Source organism: Podarcis gaigeae (assembly GCF_964106915.1).
Source record: "Podarcis gaigeae genome assembly, chromosome: 4".
Taxonomy (NCBI): Eukaryota; Metazoa; Chordata; class Lepidosauria; order Squamata; family Lacertidae; genus Podarcis; species Podarcis gaigeae.
This window is the reverse complement of record NC_139677.1, coordinates 53,425,660-53,449,453: the sequence shown is the minus strand read 5'-3', so window position 1 is coordinate 53,449,453 and position 23,794 is coordinate 53,425,660. Positions and strand designations below refer to the sequence as shown.

General features: G+C 43.7%; 1 protein-coding gene and 1 long non-coding RNA gene across 7 annotated transcripts in view; both read right to left on the bottom strand.

Annotated features, from left to right (window-relative positions):
- Positions 1–2,324, bottom strand: part of ERG (ETS transcription factor ERG) — a 110,588-nt gene extending 108,264 nt beyond the window's left edge. For 2 of the 6 annotated variants that reach the window (XM_083734782.1, XM_083734789.1), the window contains exon 1: positions 850–945. The gene's annotated coding sequence lies outside the window, so the exon portion shown is untranslated. Of the gene's footprint in view, positions 1–849; positions 1,026–2,094 lie in introns of those variants that run through there. The other 4 variants (XM_083734788.1, XM_083734787.1, XM_083734792.1 and 1 more) reach the window with 4 other exon arrangements.
- A 2,576-nt stretch (positions 2,325–4,900) lies between these two features.
- On the bottom strand, positions 4,901–19,763 carry LOC310842674. Its single transcript, XR_014563294.1, has 3 exons — positions 19,736–19,763; positions 10,575–10,642; positions 4,901–5,269 (listed from the first exon to the last, which is right to left on the bottom strand). It is a non-coding gene; the product is annotated as an uncharacterized lncRNA (long non-coding RNA).
- Positions 19,764–23,794: the final 4,031 nt, after the last annotated feature.

Genomic DNA, 23,794 nt, shown 5'->3' with positions numbered 1-23,794 from the left:
CTCTTCCCTTCGGGTCCTGCATCTAGGGCAAGAGCTACACACACACACAAATGCATCCTGAAAGATGCCTTGCTATATTCGGAATTCAGTATTCCAGAAAATCTCTGGAGGCCAAAAGCAGGTCCCTACACTGCATTGGAGCTGAGCTCCAGGTCCTCCTTTCAGATGCATCTGAGGAAGGGGATTGCAGGACACAACCCATTCAGAACCGTGCTGGGACTTTAAGAAGCCACAAAACTGCCCTGGTTCTTTTCAGTGCTAACACAGTCTGTGAAGAAATAAGACGAGTCCGGGGTATCTCTGAGCATGTGCAGAGCTCCTCTCCCTTTCCCTCTCCTCAAATAAAGACAAACCCTCCGACTCATCGGGGAAGGTCCAAGCAGGAACCCAGCCAGCCAAAAATCGTAGAGTCGGAAGGGACCACGAGGGTCACCTGCCTGCAATGCAGGAATCCTTTTTGCTCAACCTGGGGCTCGAACCCGCGACCCCGAGATCCAGAGTCTCACGCTCTTCCGACGGAACTATCCCAGGCTCCCTTCTCCGCGCCTTGAAGACAGTCGCCGCCGTCGAAGCGCTCCAGCCACCTGGGCGCTCCGAGACTGGACCGGGGCTGCGGGGCGTCCGAGGTGCCCGCCGAGCTTCTTCCTTCCCCCATTGCGGAGCCGAGGCAGCGCGCCCAGAAGTTGCCCGCCGAGCGCAGCCACCCTCACCCAACGCCCCCCCCCCGCCCTCACACTTCGCTTTGCCGCCCAGACGGAGAGCCTCGCGCAGGCGCCCGCTCCTTCCCTCCCTCTCTCCCGCCACCTACCTGCGGCCTCTCGCTCGCTCCCCACACGGGAAAGCACTTACCTCCCGCCCTGAAGCGGAGGGAGCGCGCCCGCAGCAACGGCGTCCGGCACCGGGACTGGCGGGAAAGAAAGGCTGACGGAGGAGTTGGGGAAGTCCCGTCCCCCCCCCCCCCCCCGCTCACACGACGTCTCTCCCCCACCACTCCGCCCGACTCGCGTCAGGGCTCAGCCCCGTGTGGCGGCTCCGGCCTTCGAGAGCAGCCGGCAGCCTCCAATCATGGCACGGCGAGCGTCCCACCTCCCCCCCGCCACCACCCCGCGGTCCGACTGATCCCCTCAGCGAGGGCGGCCCGTCAGGCCTCCTGAGGCAGAAGCGGCAGAAGCGAGCGCGCCACACGCGCGAGGCGGCGGCGCCTGTGTTGACTTAGCGTAGGCTGCGCGAGCCGGCGGCTCCCTCCACATCCACGGGACTCGGGCCATGGGCTCCGGTGGGAGGCGGCTTGCCGCGCGCCCGCCCGCCAGCGGCGAGGGGCTCTCGCTCCCCCGCCATTTCTGTGGTGAGAGGGGAAGGGGGTCCTTGGCTCGCACGTGGGAGCGGAGGCGGCTGAGGGAAGAGCGCGCTAGGCGCAGGGCGCCGCGGGGAGAAGGTGCGCGTGGCCCAGTTCGCCTTAGGCCGCCCATGCCGCGAAGATCGCTTCAAAAACAAAGCACGCACCTTCTCCCATAGCCAACCATCCAAGGTTATCGATTCTAAAGCTCCTTCGGTGGGAAGGACGGACCCAAGTGACTGGAAGATGGAGAGGCGAGCGGGGAAAGCGCCAACTTTTCAAGAGTTTGAAGAACTTTCTCCCTGCCTAGCCACGGACCTAGGTTTATTTTAATTTTTTGCTACAAGAGCTCTGGGCAGGAGCTGTATAGGTTTTAAATATTCTAGGCTAAAAATGCCCGGACACCGTTTGGTGCTGAGCGATGCTCCCTTCAAGAGGGAGCGAGAGCTCTTGGGGTTTACTTCTGAGTAAACGTGCTAAGGAAGATCCAGCTGGAGGAGGGTTTTCAAACACGACCCGGTCGGATCCTAGACAGAAAACGCCTCGGCAGCGACAACCTGAGGTTCAGAAAAGAGCTCAGCGTGGGTTCATCGCAGGCTAGGGGAACGCAGCGCGCCGAGAAAGCTCGAGTTGTAAACAACCGAGTGCGCCAATCGTGCCCTGTGAGAACGTCTGGGATCGGCCCGATTTTAACCACCACCACTCCCAGATCAGCTCCAGTACTAGGGAAAGAACAGCCGTGCAGGCTGCGATCTTACCGTGATGCCTCTTCTCCCACGATCGTTGCCATCGCATTTCCCTTCTCGGGACCGTTTTCGTCACCAAACCCCATTCATGTGTTGCTTCTCCTGGGCTGAAGCCCTGAAAGCTACCTTCCTTCTTTTTTTTCTCCCCCTCCTTCTGCTCTGAATCCCAGCTACGAATCCCAGCTGACAGTCCAGGCAGACGCGAGGGCGAGCAGGCAAAGAAGAAACTCGAGTACTCTCTTAATTAAAAAACGAGCGGCTGAAAGTGTCTTGGGCTCTCTTAAAAAATAAAAATAAATAAAAAAGCAGAGTTACATAATGTATTAATTGGTTGCTATTAACGCACTTTTATTGAGCATAGCACACAGAAGTCTGATTGTGAGCGAGGAGTGTTTTCAATGAAAGTGGAGTTATTTTAGCTGCAGACATGTTTACATTTCTGTGGTTTAGTCTATAACTTTCTCTTTTTCTTGCTTCAGAATTCTGCTCCATGAAGCAAAGCCCTTAGCTCCCAGACATTCCAAAAAGTCTGCCAAAATAACAGAAAAAAGAGAGATTTTCTTTTTTAAAAAAATAAAATAAAAAATAAAAAGCAGGCTCACATAGACCCCCAAGTCTGGGTCAGGCAGAGGGCTGTATACCCCCTCCCCACTCTCTCTAGTTCAAAAGCCTTCAGGGCTCCATTTCCTGTTTCTAAAGGGGTGGGGGGATTAAGTGCCTCTACAAGTAGTGATTTTTAGGCACTCCCTAGAACAGATCTAATTCTGAGTAATTCTGCCTATACCAATTGACAGTATTACTTTCTGGCAACAGCCTTGTCTCACAAAGGACAAAAACCACATGAACGATCTCAGTTTTGCCCCAGTATAGCTTCCTCGTATATGCTAGCTATTTACTGCGCACCAGAGTTGATCTGAAGCACCTGTAATGTGCAATGTGCACCAGCAACATCTGGAAGATCAATTTAGAGTGCTGCTATGGTGCTGAAACATGCAAGGATTGGAATAAGAGCAAATTTCTCCACATTGATTTTCCATACTACGAAAGGCTGTGTGTGTGGATCCTGTATATATTATATTATGGCAGGTCACTAGTGTACACAACTTGTCTGGCCTTTGTTATCTTCTTTATGCACTAGCATTTCTAAAAGCAGGATTTATAATTTTTCACACATTTTTTTCAATCTAATAGGATAAGTTCACCAGATGAGCGCAAGTTTATATGTGACATAGAAAGAACAGGTGTTTGACACTCATAATGACAACCTTCAAATACCTCCTCCCAGATAGCTTTCCTTAAAGCCAAATCAAGTTGCCCTAGAAGGTTCTATGTGGATATTTTGTGGATGGCATAGCAATACCCTGAGGTGCTCAAATATGAAGGCACTACAAGCAATGCAAGCCTAAATGGCACCAAGTACAGTGGTACCTCGGGTTACATATGCTTCAGGTTACATACACTTTAGGTTACAGACTCCGCTAACCCAGAAATAGTGCTTCAGGTTAAGAACTTTGCTTCAGGATGGAAACAGAAATCATGCCACGGCAGCGCGGCAAGCAGCAGGAGGCCCCATTAGTTAAAGTGATGCTTCAGGTTAAGAACAGTTTCAGGTTAAGAACGGACCTCCAGAACGAATTTAGTACTTAACCTGAGGTACCACTGTAGAAATCAGCCTGCACTGTAGCCATAGGCTAGATGATTGTCCTGACAATCATAATAATCAGTGTGTTATATATTCATTTGTTTGTTTGTTTTTATAAAAAAAGAATAACACCCTGTTAGGTCCAAGCCCTCACAAAGCAACTTCAACCACATAAAACAATGAAAACCAACCACCAAAACCAGAAAATGCAACATATTTTAAAAATACATTTATTTGGCTCTTATGTCTTGCCTTTCCATTATAAAATAACAACATCTAAAAAATGCAAACAAACATTGACTGTGATCATCTTTCTTGGGCATAAGCTCTGTTGTGCTCAATGATGAATAAGCATACATGCTATCATGTATACACTGTATAAGATTATGTTGTAAAACAATCCCATTTCCCTTAAGCCAAGTAAAGTGCCTAATGTTTCTAATGGGTAGTCTACTGAAGACTTATTAGTGCAGTAGGCTGAGAATGGCCACTGTCACATCAGCAAAATATGGTTCTGGGAGGTGGAAATGGTTTTCTGAATAATGTCCTTTCTGATTTCAGATTTATGTCTGTGTGTGTAGGGGTCAGCAAACTTTTTCAACAGGGGGCTGGTCCACTGTCCCTCAGACTTTGTGGGGGGGCGGAGTATATTTTGAGGGGGGGAAATGAACGAATTCCTATGCCCCACAAATAACCCAGAGATGCATTTTAAATAAAAGGACACATTTTACTCATGTAAAAACACGCTGATACTTGGACCATCCGTGGGCCGGACTGAGAAGGCGATTGGGCCGGATCTGGCCCCCGGGCCTTAGTTTGCCTACCCATGGTGTACGTGCATGAAGAGAGAGAGAGAGAAACGAACCTCTTTGTACTGTGTTGAATGCAGAAAGGCACTGCTGACAGATGATAGTATATATCATGTTGGAAGGTGAGCAGGTGAATGAACCCTCAATGTAATGGCTAATTTGGTGCTACCTGAGTGGGGTCAGAGTCGGCACCTGGATTCATCGCTGGATCTGGTCCCTGTGCTTGTGTCTTTGTTGGGTGGCTTGCTGTTGCTTGTGAGTAACTATTTTAGATTAGGGGTCCCTCTGTAATTGTTGGCCTTTCCATTTGGACTTCTGAATGCTCTGTTTTCATTGCTCTCTGGAATCATTGGTTGACCTACTTGGATGTTACAGTGTTACAGTGAGCCTGTATTGGCAAGGAAGACATAGCACCTCTGACTGCCATGGGTTTAACTGTCCTGATGTAGGAGGTCTTGCCTGCTTAAGTTTAGGCCAGAGGTTACCACCTTAAGTTTAGGCTGGGGATCACCAGCATAGTGCCCAGAGGCTTTTCCTGGTGCCCACACGGTCCCCTCCTCTGGTGAAATTAGACTGGTGTGTGGTGTCTACAATAGTTTCTCCAGTTTGCAAATGCATTCACAGGCCCCCAAAGGTTGTGGTGGCAATCGATGAATCTCATACTCCAACATACGATAGATTAAACTTCCAAATGGCACCATGCTGATGCAGAGTAGTTAAGCAGTCTCAGAGGCAGCTGTTCCCTAGAAAGAGAAAGATCACACTTACTGCTTGTGAAGGTCATATATTATATATTTTTTCTATATGTCAATGTAATCAACAGCTATGGTTATTCTTTCTGGACAAAGATTCAAGGTAAGTAGAAAATTATCATATACTTTCAAGCTTTGCCCTGCTTTCTGTTAATAAAATTGTTTTTGGGGTGTCCGCTTTATATTAGATTTATGGTTTATGTAGATTAAAGTATATTAGTGTATGTAATCATTCTCAACTACCTTATATAAAACAGAATCTATCACTTCCTCCCTAGTGTGCACTTACCATGGTGAGCCCATGCTACTTATTCATATTGAACTTGCCCGTAAGCAATAAAATCAGTGCACAAAATATCCACCCCAAGAACTCGTAGAATGAGAAACAGGAGCTCCCACCCTGCCCCCACCCTCTTCATAATAGAATCAATGCTCTATTTAACACAGTGAATTGTTTCAAATTTCAGTCCTCGTGCCCTCATTGAACAGCCGCTTCATCTTTGAAATATCCAAAATTCTGAAATTTACAAGGCCTTTTAAAAAAAACTATAAATGAAGCAATTAAACCTCCAGATTGGAGGATGTAAACCTTTAAAGGCCTCTTTATAGAATTTCAAAAGAAAGAGGGGGTTATATTTAGCAGGTGTGGCAGCCCACGCAAGACATTTCATTGAGAGAGAGCCTGACATTATCCAGTAACAAATACTTAAATTAATATAAAACATCTTCTGGAGAGACCTTTTTCCTTCCTTCCTTCCTTCCTTTTTTAAATAAATGTTGGGTGATCATAACCCTTTAGGTGAAATCCTTATGCACGCGCGCGCGCGCACACACACACACACACACACACACACACAGCACTATACTCAATTACTTTAAAATCCCCTTGACTTCTTGCAGGGTCAGAATTTCACCCTTTGCAGTTCCCTTAAATGAGAAGAGCACAGTCACACACAAATCAAAAGACCTTTATAAAAAGAAAAGCTTATTCAAAGTGACTTCAGGAGAGTAAGGGAGAAGAAGGGCATGAATAAATTGTGCTATTTTCTTATAAGCTAACGTCTTTTTTCTGCCTCATAATCATTCCTTCATTGGGAGAGGAAGAGGAGAGCAAATGATCAAATGGAAAGAAATAAGAATAATAATAATTTTTTATTTATACCCCACCCTCCCCAGCCAAGACCGGGCTCAGGGTGGCTAACAACCAATAATAAAAACAAGTTGATTAAAATACAATTTAAAAAAGATTAAAATACAACATTAAAACATTAGGATGCAGCCTCTTCACAGGAGGAGAAAGGAAAAAGAAAGAGGGGAGGGAATCAAACTGATTCTAAGCCAAAGGCCAGGTGGAACAACTCTGTCTTATAGGCCCTGCGGAAAGAAATCAGATCCCACACGGCCCTGGTCTCATGAGATAGCGTTCCACCAAGCGTGGAGCCAGTGTTGAGAAGGCCCTGGCTCTGGTTGAGGCTAATCTAACTTCCTTAGGGTCCGGGACCTCTAGGGTGTTGCTATATATGGACCTTAAGGTTCTCTGTGGGGCATACCAGGAGAGGCGGTCCCATAGATACAAGGGTCCTAGGCTGTGAAGGGCTTTAAAGGTCAAAACCAGACCTTAAATCTGACCCTGTACTCCACCGGGAGCCAGTGCAGCTGGAAAAGCACTGGGTGAATATGCTCCCATGGCAGAGACCCTGTGAGGAGCCTCGCTGCAGCATTCTGCACCCGGTGGAGTTTCTGGGACAGCTTCAAGGGCAGCCCCGCATAGAGCGAATTACAGTAGTCAAGCCTGGAGGTGACTTTCACATGGATCACTGTGGCCAGGTTAGGGCAGGAAAGGTAAGGGACCAACTACTTGATGCGGCAAAGGTGGAAAAATGTCGCCTTGGCTGTTGCTGTAACCTGCGCCTCCATGGAAAGGGAGGCATCAAGGATTACACCCAAACTCTTAACGGAAGGCAATGGCACTAACTGGACCCCTGCAAGAGAAGGGAGTTGGTTCCTCATCCCCATACCATCCCGACCCAGCCAGAGGACCTCTGTCTTTGAATGGTTTACCATATTTTTCGCTCTATAACACACCAGACCACAAGACACACCTAGTTTTTGGAGGAGGAAAACAAGAAAAAATATATTCTGAATCTCAGAAGCCAGAACAGCAAGAGGGATCACTGCACAATGAAAGCAGAAATCCCTCTTGCTGTTCTGGCTTCTGGGATAGCTGCACAGCCTGCATTCGCTCCATAAGACGCACACACATTTCCCCTTACTTTTTAGGAGGGAAAAAGTGAGTCTTATAGAGCAAAAAATACGGTAGTTTCAATTGGCTCCCATGAAACCATCCAGCCACAGCTTCCAAACATCTGGTCAGTGTGTCTGGGATCGAGTCGGTATGGCTATCCATCAGCAGATAGAGCTGAGTGTCATCAGCATATTGGTGACAACCCAGCCCAAAGCTCCGGATAATCTGGGTAAGAGGGCACATAAAGATGTTTAAAAGCATCGGGGAGAGGATTGTGCCCTGCAGCACTCCACACACCAAGGAGTGGCGCGACGACATCTCCCTCCCTAGTGCCACCCTCTGTCCCCGACCAGAGATAGCACAGCCATTTATGGGCTATGCCCTGTATCCCTAAGTCGGCGAGGCGGTGGTCCAAAAGATCATGATTGACCATGTCAAAGGCTGCTGACAAATCTAAGAGAATCAGCAGTCCCGACCCACCTCGATCCAGTTGTCTGCGGAGATCATCTGTTAGGGCGACCAGAGCCATCTCAGTCCCAAAACCAGGAAATGAAATAAATGCTGCCTTCTGCATAGAGCTTTGGCCAGTTATCTTAGTTTGGAGATGATGTGGGTGTGCTTCCTAAGTGGGGATAGGATAAATAACAGCAGTTTGTCCACCTTTTGTCCCCATTCTGCTCTCAGCTCTCACCTAACTATCTAGAATCATCATGAAGGCTTTGCATTACACAGTGATAATACTGCCAAGGTATCATTCCTGAAATCTCAGCAGTGCCACTGTGGAATGCACAGCCTTCATGATGATACTGGGCATTTAAATCCTTAGTGGTGATGTAAATCATATTTTAAAATTAGCCTACCCTATTCCCTTAGAAAGAGTCCTCCACGAGGATGCTTAAATTTTATAGCACGGGATACACTTTTGATTTGATTTGTTCACAAAGCATCATCAGGGTTACAGTCCTTTGGTTGCACATGCTGCAAATCTTCTTTCTTCAAATTAGGTAGATTATTCATTCTAATGTTGTGGCAGAAGTACAAGAGGAACTGCCCTGGAGAAGTGCCAGCTGATGAACTACTCCTGCTACACTCATCTATTGACAGAGTACCTTGATTCCTTCAATGGCTTCTTCAGGCCAAGAAACCACCATGTCTTCATTAAGTGTTTGCAGTTCGAAAGCACACCACATGACCCAGAAAAACTGTCTGCGGACAAACGTCGGCTCCTTCGGCCAGTAAAGTGAGATGAGCGCTGCAACCCCAGAGTCTTTCGCGACTGGACTTAACAGTCAGGGGTCCTTTACCTTTACCTTTAAGATAAAGTAACAACACCTATGTTTAGGTGGTAGCCATGTTGGTCTGACACAGTCAAAAGAAATTTATTTATTTTTAAATGCCCACTAGCACCTTAGAGACCAACTAAGTTTGTTCTGGGTATAAGCTTTCGTGTACATGCACACTTCTTCAGATACCTATGTTGTTCCTGCCAACGCAATACTAAAAATTAAACCCATATGTCAACCAAGCAGCATGGGATCAATGTCCCATGGAACTGCGTTTGGCGTGTGTAAAATGCATATGAGTAGATTATTATCTTTACACACAGTAAATCTGGCCCCATACAGAGGATCACAAACCTTATCCAACAACGACTATTTCAATGTAAAAAGTTCTTGTTGATGTACTGGACACAGCTTCATTCTGAGCCAGACAGTTTTCTGCTTGTGAATGCAGCAGGATGGCTGGTCTCAAAATAGTCTTTATACTGCACCAAGGCCATTTAGACTAGCATGGTGCGTTGCTCCCAAACAATTGAGAACTTTAATCAAACAGATCTCATGTTCTTCTATTGTCCTACCAAATACCATTGAGTCTTCAAGATACACAAGCACTTCAAGGAGTTTCATGCTCCCACAACTTTCTCCATCAGTTTTTGAAATGTAGCTGGAGCCCCAGTTACTACTTGAGCCATCCTTTCAAACTGGATAGATGCCCAGAAAACAGATGAGAGCAATTTGCGCACTGTCTCCTTCTGCCATAGGAATTTAATGGTGGCTGCACATGAGATCCAGTCCTGAATACTACTAGCTTCCAGTCAAACTGCCTGATCCACCATCTATTCAAGGCAAGGCATTGGTTTAAAGTCCTGTAATCAACACAAAGCTATATGACACCTTATTTTTTTGCACACTGTTAAATAGGTAATGACTCTGGACCATGGATTCCTTAGTCTAGATTGTTCAGAATGGTCAGTTAATGTTTCTTCATGGGAGCTAATTGTTAGAAGAGTTTCCCTTCTAACTAGAGGATCTCTCCTTATATTAATCTCAGTAGCTGTCAGGGTCTTCAGAAACGAGCTTCTCTTCTAGCTAAGAGGACGGGGCTGATGTAAGGTATAAGTAAGTGAAGCAGCAGCTGTTTGGGAGAAGGAAGGGTGAGGGTGGGGGGTATGTGATTTTGTTGAAAGTGCAGGCCTTCTTTCTGGGAATCTGATGGGGGGCAAAGACTCTTGAGCCTTGCAGAAGTGCCTGCTGTTTGAATCTGCTTACACTTGACTTTGTAAATAAAGAGAATATCTCAGAAATGCCATAAATCCCACGTTCACATTTCCAAAAGAAACCTGCTTGCACTTTATTGGGAATTCTCACTGATCAGGGAGTTGTGGAGTGTTACCTAAAAGCAGCCATTCTATCAGGCTGCAGATAAAGTAAAAGCAGCACTATTTGTGCACTTCTCTTGAGAGACTCCTTGCTTTTGATCCGCCTTCAGCTGTCCCCTAGTGGCAGCTATTCCATCAGGCTACCTGAACCAATTCCACCCCAGCTGGTTGCTAAAAAAATTGTTAAATTTTAAAACTGTTACCTATGCTTACTTTATATCCTTTCCTCACCCCATTTATTTTCCCTCATGTGCCATGTCTATTAGATTGAAAGTCTAAAGGTAGGAACTGTCTTACTCCTGATCTCTGTAAGCCATGCCTTTTCAGCTCTGACCGGCAACAGCTCTCCAAAGTCTTTCTCAGTCCTTCTATCAGAGATCCTTACCATTGGAAAATATATTTGGGACATTCCACTGGAGACATGCTGACGTTGGCAACATTTCATCCAAGATTCTAAATGGAAAATATTGAGAAAACAATGACAAAATGAGCTGGATAATGTTTGAAGGTAACATCTGGAGACTTTGGGACTGTGCTGACAAACCTGGAATGGGAGAAGACATCATGTGTAAATTAAAACCAGAAAATCAAGTCACACAATTGACACCGACTCTCTGTATTGGATTCAAGGTCAAACAGAGTGTCATCCTAATCTCCCTGTGTAGATGGCTGGGGGAAGGGTGCAGGACAGTGCATTCATTGCTTCTCTGCTACCATTGGTCAGCAGTGTCCACTGTGGTGGAGGCCTCTAGTTTTGTCACGGTGGATGAGAAGGTATTGCCTCTGGTTCCCCTGCCAGTGGTAGCAGAGGATTGGAGACATTGGCTTCTCTAGATCCAAAGCTCCATGAACCCCGCAAGGGGTCTAATCCTCATGCCCCCTCATGGCCCTGTAAAAATAATAAAGAAAACTGCCCCATTCTGGCTGGCTGGCATAAGCAAGTGGGATTTTGAATGTGGTGAAATATCAACTGCTCTGTGCTTCCCTAGTTCTTCAGTAGGATTGCTCTGGAGATTGTACCTGGTTCCCATTTAAATCGCTGGTAAAAGTTTGTCATCATGATGCAAGTTGCATTGATCTCCAGTAAGAACTAACCTAGTTTGCATCCACTCAATGCCATCCAAGCAACAGCATGCCAGAAGGTGTATCACAATAAATATGCCTGAAGAGCAAATCACTCCAGGCAACTCAGGCATGTGAGCCAAACCATGAAGTTGCAGGGAGGGGGTGGAGAATGTGGAAAATGCAAAGTAATCTAATATGCCCCTGAATACCAGTTGCAGTGAATCACAGCTGAGCAGAGTGCTCTTGCACTCTGGTGCAGCTTGCAAACTTCCCACAAGCATGTGGTCAGCCAGCCTGTGAGAAGAGGATGCTGGACTAGAAGGGCCATTGGCCTGATCCAGCAGACTCATCTTATGTTCACTATCATTTATTCTATTTGTTGTTTTGGCCATCACACCAAAACACAAAAGTAAATTCCCTTCAGGACATGTCATTCTTACATTGGTCTGATCTAACCATTCAGATTGTTCCACTTTGGTCTAGAAGTATCATCTGAAGGGCATGAAGTGCAGATTTTGATAAAGACAAATTCAGTGCAAATGATCATGAACATTTGGCAAGTATGGCTGCTGCAGTTTAAGTCTTCTGCACACGCAGTAGTTCCCAGTAACACATGGCGACCACAAAGGAGGGTTCCATAAAATTGCATAATGCATAACCCCAATCAACTGGCACGGTGTGCAAAAAGAAGACAATATGAAACACATTGTACATCTGTCACTGAGCTCTAGTGACAAATTTACGCAGGATAAATCAAGGAAACAATTTTTTATTTATTTGCCGGGGGGTGGGAATCACAAACATATTTATTATTTTAACCAAGAGAATCAGTTTACCATTATGTGTGCTTCCACTAAAGCTCCAATTGTAAGCATGCTTTCTAGGAAGTCAATATTATTGGATTCATATTTGTTTTTGTTTTATATTTATAATATCCCTGTAAGACATAATGCAATCAAAGGCAGATTTAGGGCAGCACGGCCAGTTCCTCCACACTGGGTGTGGAGCCTAGGGGGCACTGCAGGGCATCACAATTTTGACATAGTGAATTGAGTCTTCTTCTTCTTTGGCGATCACTCGTAGCCAACTAAGATTGTCTTCCATAAACACAGTTTTAACAATGCGTCCGTAAGTGACTATGGAGGCCAATTCTGGATCCACATGTCCTCCCACAGTGGGGACATTGGTTTCTGGGCAGGAGTTGATCACAGTGTGGATTTGGCAAATCTTTAAAAATGTAGTATAAACACTGGCCTGCGAGCGCTCCAGTTAGAGGAGCGCTCGCAGGCCAGTGTTTATACGACATTTTTAAAGATTTGCCTTGAGACAGTCTTTAAACCTCTTTTGTTGACCACCAGCACTTTCCATTTTTAAGTTCGGAATAGAGTACAGTGGTTCCTCGGGTTACATACGCTTCAGGTTACACTCCACTAACCCAGAAATAGTGCTTCATGTTAAGAACTTTGCTTCAGGATAAGAACAGAAATCGTGCTCCGGCGGCACGGCGGCAGCAGAAGGCCCCATTAGCTAAAGTGGTGCTTCAGGTTAAGAACAGTTTCAGGTTAAGAACGGACCTCCGGAACGAATTAAGTACTTAACCCGAGGTACCACTGTAGTTGCTTTGGAAGACAATGATCAGGCAACCGCACAACATGACCAGTCTAATGAAGCTGATATTGAAGAATCATTGCTTCAACACTGGTGATCTTTGCTTCTTCCAGCACACTGATATTAGTTTGCCTGTCTTCCCAAGTGATGTGTAAAATTTTTCGGAGACACCATTGATGGAATCTTTCGAGGAGTTGGAGATGGCGTTTGTAAGTGGTCCATGTTTCACAGGCATACAGTAAGATTGGTAGTACAATAGCTTTGTAAACAAGTATTTTGTTTTCCCTGCGACTGTCCCAGTCCTCAAACACTCTGCATTTCTATTGGGAGAAAGCCACACTCGCAGAGCTCAGGCGATGCTGGATTTGGCATCAGTGTTGGCCCTTGTGGAAAGATAACTGCCTAGGTAGGAGAAGTGATTGACATTTTCCAACGTTACACCACTGAGTTGGATTTGTAGCGCTGCAGAGGGGTTATTTTTTACTTGTTGGTGCAGCACTTTGGTTTTTTGGATGTTGAGTGATAGGCCAAGCTTTTCGTAAGCTTCTGCAAAGTTATTTAGGATGGTTTGGAGGTCATCCTCTGAGTGTGCACACACTACATTGTTATCAGCATACTGAAGCTCTATGATGGAAGTTACGGTAACCTTACTCTTTGCTTTCAGCCTGCTCAGATTGAAGAGCTTCCATCTGTTCGATATATGATTTCTACTCCGGTGGGGAGTTTCACTTCGACAAAGTCATGGGAAAGATCATGGCAATGAAAATAATGAATAGAGTTGGGGCAGTAACACAATCCTGTTTAACACCTGATCCCACTGAGAATGGTTCACTTTGAGAGCCATTGTTATCTGTGATTGTTGCTGTCATATTATCATGGAGGAGCCGAATGATGTTTACAAATTTATCTGGGCAGCCAATTTTCAGAAGGACAGTCCACAGGGCATTACGATTTACAGTGTCGAAATACTTAGTCAGGTCAATAAACACCATATACAGGGGATGGTTTTGTTCTCTGCATTTTTCTTGAAGCTGTCGAGCAGTGAAAATCGTGTCCACTGTCTCCCTAGAAGGCTGAAAACCATTTTGGGATTCAGGAAGGGTCACCTCGGATATTGTTAAGAGATGGTTTGCTAAGATCCTTGCAAGAATTTTGCCGGCCGCAGCTAATAGAGAGATGCCTCAATAGTTTTCACAATCAGTTCTGTCACCTTTTTTAAAGAGATTGATAATTTTGGCATCCCTAAAGTCTGCTGGGATCTCTTCTCTTTCCCAGATTTTTTCGATGAGCTTGTGAAGTTGTTGTGTAAGTACAGTTCCACCCACTTCGAAGATTTCAGCAGGTATCCCATCAGGTCCACTGGCTTTGTTGTTTTTTATTTGGTCAATAGCTGTACACAACTCTCCCAGATTTGGAGATAGTGCAAGCTCATCTCTAACTTGTTTTTGCGGAATTTGTGAGAGGACCTCAGCAGCTACGGTGGAGTTGCGGTTAAGGAGATGTTGGTAATGTTCTTTCCAGAGCAGTGCAATAGCTTCTTTATCTTTTAGAAGTGTGGTACCGTCTGCTAAGCGTAGGGGGCATATGCCATGATTTATTGGTCCATAGACGGTCTTTGTGGCTTTAAAGAAACTCTGTGCGTCATGAGTGTCAGCTAAGTGCTGTATCTCTTAAGGTTTTTTTATCTGCCAGGTGTTTTTTAGTTCTCTGGTTCTTCTCTGAACCTCAGCCTTAGCATTGGCATAGGTTTTTTTCTTAGTGGCACAGTTTCTATCTCTTTGCTAGATCTGAAAGGCCTTCCTTTTCATGTCAATCATGCGTTCAATCTCACTGTCATTCTCATCAAACCAGACCTGGTGCTTCTTGGTTTGGTATCCAATAGTTTGTTCACAGGCTGCAATAATGGATGTTTTTAGTTTGGTCCAGTGTTCCTCGATGTTATCAGGGAATTCTGAAAGCAGATGGTCCTTAAGAGTGAATTGAGTAGAATGGAAAGCAAGAGTCAAGGGATGCTGAATTTCGGCCTCTCACATTGCAATGCTGAAATTTGAAAGACCAAAGTCCACAGCTGATGCCGTATCTACATATTAAAAGAACTGTTGCTGAAATTATATTTTAACTGGATTCACGTTTGTTTGTTGTTATGCATTTATATCCAGTCCTGATCAGGAAAGATTCTCAGTACAAAAAAAATATATCAAGGTGATTAGTACAAATTAACCATTTGTTTAATTGTTTCCTTGGGCCAGGCTGAAATTTCAGTATATTGTGCAATTACCCCTATCTGCTAACACACTGCAAAGTAAATTGTGCAAATCTGCCAGCTGCTATTGGAAAGAATAAGGAAACTTTTCTAGGTGGGAGAGTTCAGGGTACCTATTAAAGCCCACAGGCCAGGAAAAAATAGCTGGTTTAGGATAATGGTGCTTGTTTTGGCATTGCAGAAAGATTAATGAGAAACGTGGGTGCATTTTTCTAATATCCTTAAAGTTTGCCATATAAAAGAAAGAAGGGTTTCTCCCTCCCACACTGGACAGTGATATTTTAGGTGAAAATACTTCACCTAAATTTCACTCCTCTTTCTGCTTTACCTCTCCTTGCTTAAGATGCAGCAAGATGGCTCTTCAAGGCTAAAGAGAAAGTTGCCAAACTCAGAGGCGTATCTATCCAGTTTCTCTTGTCATTCTCATATTTGTTGCTTTAGGAAGAATTCAGACAAATCTGTATACTGGTTATGAAAAAAGAATGGTTTTGAAAGAGAATATTTAATACAAGCCTAAGGTATCAGCTATCTTTAATATAAGTCCTTGTATCTTTAATACAATCCTGAAGCATTAACTATCAGTTGTAAAGATTGCACTACCAAGAAAACAAAGCATCAACTCTCATATCATGATTTGAAAAGACAAGCATACTTTCGTGAGGGGGGAGTCTGTTTTCTACGTTTAAGATAATCATTCCAGCAGTTGCCTTCACCATTAAAATCAAAGAAATGAACATTTCCTCTATGAAAATAACTAGAATCCAGCAATTGTATGAAAAGCTGACAGTCATGCTAATGTCACCTATCACACATTTGGATAGCATTCATTAAAAAGATTCCCTAGTTTTAAAAATGACATTTTAAACCAAAGCAGAGAGGAGTAGAGTGACACATCCCTTTCTCTGCTCACAACCTTTTTGACATGAGTTGGACATTTGAGCGGTTTCTCCAACCTGCTTTGACAGGAACGGAATAACATGTTTTTTTCTCTCTGGAAGGAGCTCTTATGCTGCACTTCTGTACACACTTACCTGGGAGTAAGTCCCAGTGAACTCAGTGGGAGTTGTTTCTTAGTAGACCTGAATAATATTGTGCTGCTAGGTTGTAATCCAATACACGCTTATCTGGGAGTGAAACCCACTGATTTCAGTGGGACTTTTTTCAAGTAAGAAAGAACCTCAGTGGGTGTGAATAGATATATTATTTCTGAATCCACTAGCGGTCTGGATCAGTCTCAAACTTATGGTAGAAAAGCCTCAAGAGTATGAGACATTTGATCCAGAGAACAGCCTGATAATTCTGATGTTTGGCTGAGATTTATCTAAATTGTCATAAGATTCCTTAGTGATCAAAACAAGGATACAGATCTCATGAAAAGAACTCTTTTCATGGTATGTTGGTACCATGGCCTCCAGGCTTGGTAAAAACTCTGAGGAGCAGGGGAATTAAACCACCACCAAAATAAGTTCCATAAACTGGTGTCCTACTGTGTTCACACTGCAGTGTGAGAAGGAGGACATTTTATCCAGCCATTGGACCCAGGATTGAACTGACACTTTGTTTTTCAAATTAACATTTTTAGTTAACGAATGAATACTTTGTTGCAGTCATTGACCAGCTTGCACAGAGAACAAAAAATATGGCACTCTCCAAATAAGACAGGCAGCTGTAAATAAAGCAAGTTAACCATCAGTTTCAGATTGTACCAGAATTAAATCAAGTACAAGTCAATTGATCTCTCACTTTAACTGCAATGTAATAGCAAAACAAAGACCTTTTTTTAAAGTAATTGCAGGAATGTCATTGATTAGGCCAGTCTTTGCTACCTGGTGTCCAGGTATTTTGGACTACAACTCTCATCAACACCATATCCTGGCAAGGGCTGATACAATTTGTAGTCCAAAACATCTGGAGAGCAGATGATTAACTTAAGTAGGTTTTGATAGGTCTACCTAGTCTGGATCTAACCCATGATAGGTACTTTCTCTACCAAGGGTCATTAAATTATTTCTATCCTAATATTGTTGCAAAAAATACAGTATAACAATACATGCAATATTTAATAAGCAAATAAATTGCATAGCAAGGTAGAGGGGCTATGCCATTTTGGATAAAAAAAGATGCATATAATGCTCTCCCCTCCCCCATGAAAAACTCCCTGCAGTGGAAAGTTACTGTATCAGAAGAACTGTAGCTGTTTTCCATGCTCCTTTAAAAGTGGGGCCCAGCCAAACCCCATTCAGGAGAGTATTCCTAGAACCTGGATGTCGTGATGGGAAAGGCCAGTTCTTTCTTTCCCACTAGCTGAGCTGCTCGTCAGAGATAGAGCAAGAAGGCTCTCAGAAGCATGAGAAGAGGCTCATATGAGCTGAGGCAATGTGGATCATGCTATCTTTCAAGATGAAGAATGCTTTGGATGGAAAATGTGGCAGATTAGAAGAATAATCTTCATTTCACAGGGGAAGGGGCGGAAATCTGTTTGGAAGCAGAAGACGGGAAGTTTCTCAATATTTCTCCCAGAACAGAAGAATTAACCTGGAAATAAATGATGATAAAACCAAAGGCTTGGGTAGAAAACAGCAAGAAATAACACAGACCAGATGGATATGTCTGCATACCTGAGACGCTTAATTTCAAAGAAAAGAATTTAAGGGCTGTGAAGAGAAGAAAGGGACTAACATGAGAAATAAGAACACGCCAACAGCTGAAATGTAAATACCTGTGAATAAGCCAGTTTGAACTGAAAGCAACCAGTTGTGTGACCCTTTCCACTCCTGTCAGCAAAGCAGAATAGGATCACAGCAAAATCCTTTGATGCAAATGAGCATTATCATGGCACAGCACAATGTCATGCTGAAGTAACTTCAAGCCACCATAGACCTATGTGGTCATAAAAGGTTAGCATGAGGTGTGAAATGGGCAAAGATGGAGTGTGATTGGCGGAGGGAGTGGTTGAGTTAGAATTTGCACTGGAAGGCTTCCTCAAGGGCTGGTTCCACCCACTTTGCTGGTTCAAAAATATGTAAAGAACCTGGCTAAAACCACACCCATTGCAACCACTGGACTGGACAGCCTCAGACATCAACCCTCTCCACACTCCTCCAGTCATGATAGAGGAGGGGATTCGAACTGAGCATACATTTGCTTGTCTATTTTATTTGAAATGTCTCATAAAATAATTTCTCTAGGTGTCACACACATAAGAGAAGAACATAACAATAGAACCATATCACAATAAAGCACCATAAAGAGGCAATGGGCATAGAAACTCAACACATAGCCAGCACAATAAAGCAAGCACTGTAAAAAACAAAACAAAAAACAGCATAGACTAAAACTGCCATCAAATACATCAAAACTGCCAACTGGACCACAGTGATCTAAAACCAGGTCTTAAAATGATTGGGAGAACAGAAAAGACTTAAGCTGATGCTGAAAAGGTGATGCTGAGGTTAGCTTTCCTAAGGAGAGCATTCGAGAGTTGAGTTGTACAACTTATGGCTCCATCATTTTGCCTCCACACCTGTAAAGCTGTGAGTAGTCTAGAGCACGTGGGAAGTCGGTGATTGAGAACTTTAATGTTAAGGCAATATTTAGACTACCTGTATGTGTGCGACTCTCCTCCAGGTAAACATGGCAAAAGGTTTCGAACCTCAGCAATGTACGGTCCAAGGGCAACAACTATCGCCAGGTATAGAGCCTGGAAACTTACTAATTTTGCAGTTGAAATGAACATATAGGATGCAGACCACTGCAACATTATAGCGAATGGAAATAAAAAGTTGTGCCCCACCCCTGCTCATGAGTGGCAAAATGAAAACAGAGAAGGTTGCACAGTTTGGTTTTCCAAAATGAAAACAAACAAGCAACAGCATATGACTGTAGCTTTGGGAGGCATGGTCGTTGCGACATTTCAAACTGTAACAAGGTTTTGGGATAAACATGGAAAAAAATACAGTTCTGAGAAATAACTGAATTTCATTGGGTTACATTGTATTTGATAGTTTTTAATGTTTGCAAGACACCTTGAGCCTAAAGCGACAATGCGGAGTATCCAATTTCAAATAAATAAAACTTTTGCTCATGCAGCATACATGCATCTCTTCGTTAGAGGAAATAAATGACACGGCTGAAATAAAATATGCTATAAGAAATAAAGCCTGTAAGTCAGCAGCAAACTGTTGCTGTAGTGTCAAAAACTGCCCCCAGTGATCTGTGAAATCATTTTAAAATCTTTTTTCCCTCCCCAGGGATAAGATTTACGGTTAAAAGTACATACTGTGTACGTTTGGAAGTATAATAAAGTTGGAAGGTTTTCCATAGAGACTTCTTTCTTGTTCAAATCAGCTGTACTTTGCCCTGATTATAAACACTTTCTGCATGAGATGCACCTGGCTTTTGGACAGCATCTATTGTTTCATTTTCCTTCAGTCCCCAAAGCAGCCTTATAAATTCTACAGCAGTGTAAATAATGTTTCAGTCTCTCTCTCTCTCTCTCTCTCTCTCTCTCTCTCTCTCTCTCTCTCTCTCTCTCTCTCCCTCCCTCCCTCTCTGTTCATACCCCCTCCTTTTTCATCTGAACTGAACCACACCTCTCTAAAAATACTCACTTTTTAATGAAAACCATATTTTTAAAGCCATTGTTTGTGTGTGCATGACCTGCTGAAAAACTTGCAGAGTCTTTAATGTCAGTTTCAGATGACACGTGTCTTAAGAAGTCTGGGATCCAGCCCTTGTCTGGGCCTGGGAGATCTGTCCCAAATCTTTATGAGAAAGACGGACAAAAAAAAACTTCTGGTTTTGGCATTTTGTATTGGAGCCTGTTTTAGGCTCGGAAGGCAGGGAGGGGGCAGGCAGAGGGGGGAGAACCAGCAACGTAGAGTCTAGACAGAAGAGATTGGGTTGAAATCTGGAAGCTATTCAGTGAGGCTACAGCACATGGCAGCTTGACTGCAGAAAGGGATCACATTACACTGCCTAATTACACATGAAAAATGTACACATCACTCCTCTTAAATGCTTGGAAAAATAGATGTTCAGATGGCAATTGTGAACTGCAGCTACACAGGCAGTTTGCACATAACTGGAACATTTCAGAAACTGACATTTTACAACCAAAGTCCTTTCTCTCCTCCCTCCCCCACCGTCTTGTGTTTTAAAATGCATTTCTCCCAATATGTTAGTAAAGTAAATTGCATTTTAAAAAAAAGTTCTACAACTACTACTATTACTACTACTACTAAAAATAATTTCTAAATATAGTAGATAGTCACTCTGAAAATGGCTTATTAGAAATGAAAATAAAATGAGTCAAATAAAAACTCCAAACCTATTCCAATTTACATAAGACAGAGAATGTAAAAAATATCCATAAGACTAGAGCAAAAAGAGAGATAAAAGCATACACTTGCAACTAAAATAACCCTTGTTTGTCATCAGACACTGAATTTCTCACTAAACGAGACCATTTTAGTAGAGTAGTAGGAGATGTGTGGCTAGGTCTCCCTTGGATTTTGGTTTGCTGTTGCTCTCAGTGGTGGTAGTGGTGATGATCATAATTTTGTAATTAGCTGTGTAGTGGTTGGGATCAGATTGGGAAGAAGTGCTGGCAATATTTAACTCTTTCCCTGATGTAAAACAACCCTCCCTTTCAATTTGCCCTGCAGTAAAACATACAAAATTAAGGTTACTAGTTATAAAATTCCCAAATTGAAGAGACTGGGAGGGGGGCTTGGGGTTGATTGAAGGCCCCTCTGGACATTATTTTTATTGTGCATTTGTGACTATTTGTGATGGCATCAGGGCAGTGATGTGGAATCCTAATTTCAAAACTGTTTACGCCTTCCAAGTTTTGCTCTCATACAGCTTCATTTCCATGAACATTTTTCATACTGCTATAGTTCAAGAACGCCCCTCCTGACAGCAATAATACAGCACATTGGTGGAAATGCAGGGAGGTGAACTTAAGACTGCAGAAATGAGGAACTGGAAGGAACTGAAAGTGACAGATGCACCCATCCCTATCAAGGATATAGTCTGGCCAGGCTAAAACACTCTTGAAAGTCATGGAAATGCATTGGTGAGAGGCATAGCTTAGGGAGCAGGTGTGACTAGGGAGTGTCCTGGGGGGCAGACAGAGAGCCGTAGAGAGTGGCATTTGGCCCCCAGGCCTGAGGTTTCCCACCTCTGAGCCAGTGGATCTGAGGATCACTGTTCTATTCACTCATACATACACTACATACTGTACATGTATACATTTTAACACCCTCCTTTCTATTCATTTAGCACTCTCAGGGTGGCTTGCAATGAAAGATAGAGCAGACAAATTAAAATAAAGGAACAAAACCAACTTTCTAAACACGTGTGCATGTATGTTGTCAGCACCGACTAATGCAAAAGCCGACTAATGCAAAAGATAGAGCAGACAAATTTAAAGGAACAAAACCAGCTTTCTAAACATGTGTGTATGTATGTTGCCAGCACCAACTATTGCAAAAGTTGTAAAAAATGAAAATGAGTCCTGAGAAAATAAAAAAAAGGATTTGCCCAGAGCTAATAGAGCAACAGAGGTCCTCTCTCTGGTCCTTACCTCAGATGGCAGGTGAAATATACTGAGTCGAGTGTGGATTTCATGCTCTTTATTCAGCTCATAGTAGTGAGGAATGAAAGTTTCCCCAAAATATCTGCTTTATATACACTATTTACACAATGGGCCACACGTGATTGGCTAATTCCGGGATTCTCTTGTAGGCCAATCAGGTTGCGGGTTCACTTCCACCTAGAGCTGGATTGGGTGGCTCCTGCAGACCAATCATACTGCTGCATTGTTCTAGGACCAATCAGAGTGCTGCATTTTGGATCATATTCAACTCAGTACATAACACCAGGGTACCCGGAGAAGGGCCACTGGAGTACTTATCTCAGTACTTGGTCTAGTTCATGTAATGAAGCCCTTCTTACTCTCCCTTCCTCCAGAACATGCACATTTAGTGCTCCTTGACATGAGAGGGAAGCCTATGTGGGATCCCACTTGCATGGAGGAACTATGCATGTTTACATCAGTATGTATATGCATCCCTTCTCATCTGTGCTGAACATGCAAAAGGTACGGCTTGTCCCTCAGGGACCATGAGTTTAGCCCAGGCATAGGCAAACTCGGCCCTCCAGATGTTTCGGGACTACAACTCCCATCATCCCTGACCACTAGGGATGATGGGCGTTGTAGTCCCCAAACATCTGGAGGGCTGAGTTTGCCTATGCCTGGTTTTGCCTGTAAGATCTGCCATCTCACACATGCGTTATTTCAGTTGGATTGGGGTGGGATTGTCTGACATCTTCTGTGTTGGTGTCATGGTCACTACCCAAGAATTTGAAGAATCCTCCTCTGAACTGGTCCCTGTATCACTGGTTGGATCTTTCCCCCAACTTTTCACAGACCTAGTTCCTGATCACCTTCCCCTTTGCTCTAGACCAATTTCCATCCCCTTCTTCCCTCTGGAAAAGAGGAGAAAACTTAACCAGTAGGTGATAAAAGGCAGGGGCCCCCCTTAAAAAATAAAGGCTGATTGGTTGGTTTATAAAATACATAAACATATGAGCCTAAAACCTACATACCCTATTAGTGAAAGGTGGTGTTGGTGATGGGATGTGAATGTGAGCCATATGATGAGGGAAATATTATCATAGCAATGTAGATGAATCTATTAATGAGTTCCTTATGATATACCTTAAATTATTTTCAGTCATTTCCTCTTCAAAAGGCAGGGGCATGGGAGATGGAGCCACCACAGGAAACATACCACTTCCTGTAATAATATCGCTGCCCATGGCTAAGTCATTTTTAACAAATCTTATTAATTCTATCTTATCTTCTGGGCATATGCGGGACAGAGCTAGTAACAAATAAGGCAAACCAAAAGAAAAAAGAAGCGTTTTGAAGTGTCTTTTTTCTGGACGTGGACTTAGCTCTCCTACAGAAAGGTGCTCTGGAACTCCTTCTTGTGGCCATCTTTGTTGGGAAAGAAGGGGAAGGGCCATAGCTCAGGGCTAGAGCATCTGCTTTGCATGCAGAAGGTTCCCAGTTCAATCCCTGGCATGTCCTGGTAGGGCTGGGAGTTTCCATTCTCTGAAGCTCTGGAGAGCTGCTGCCAGCCAGTGTTGACACTACAGAGCTGGGTGGAGCAGACAAATGATCCATTCGCCCAGACTTCCTACTGGTTAATTACTTTCTCTAATAAGCTACCACCCCCATTACAGGATTTTCACAACCATTTTATAGGTTAAGAGTCCAGTTTGTTGCCAAAATATATATTAATTCACACAATTTATTTTATTTATTCTTTTCTTTTTTTTAGCTGCTCCTGAACTATTGAAAAAATTCAGATCTTCGCTGGAATTCAGTGTCTTTCTCTTCTGAATGTTCCATCTGTGTAAGCATTGCAGCTTGCCAAGCAGAGTGATTATTCCCTCTCCTTGCCCAGTACGGTGGTACCTCGGGTTACAGACACTTCAGGTTACGGATGCTTCAGGTTACAGACTCCGCTAACCCAGAAATAGTACCTTGGGTTAAGAACTTTGCTTCAGGATGAGAACAGAAATTGGGGAGTGGTGGTGCGGCAGCAGCGGGAGGCCCCATTAACTTAAAGTGGTGCTTCAGGTTAAGAACAGTT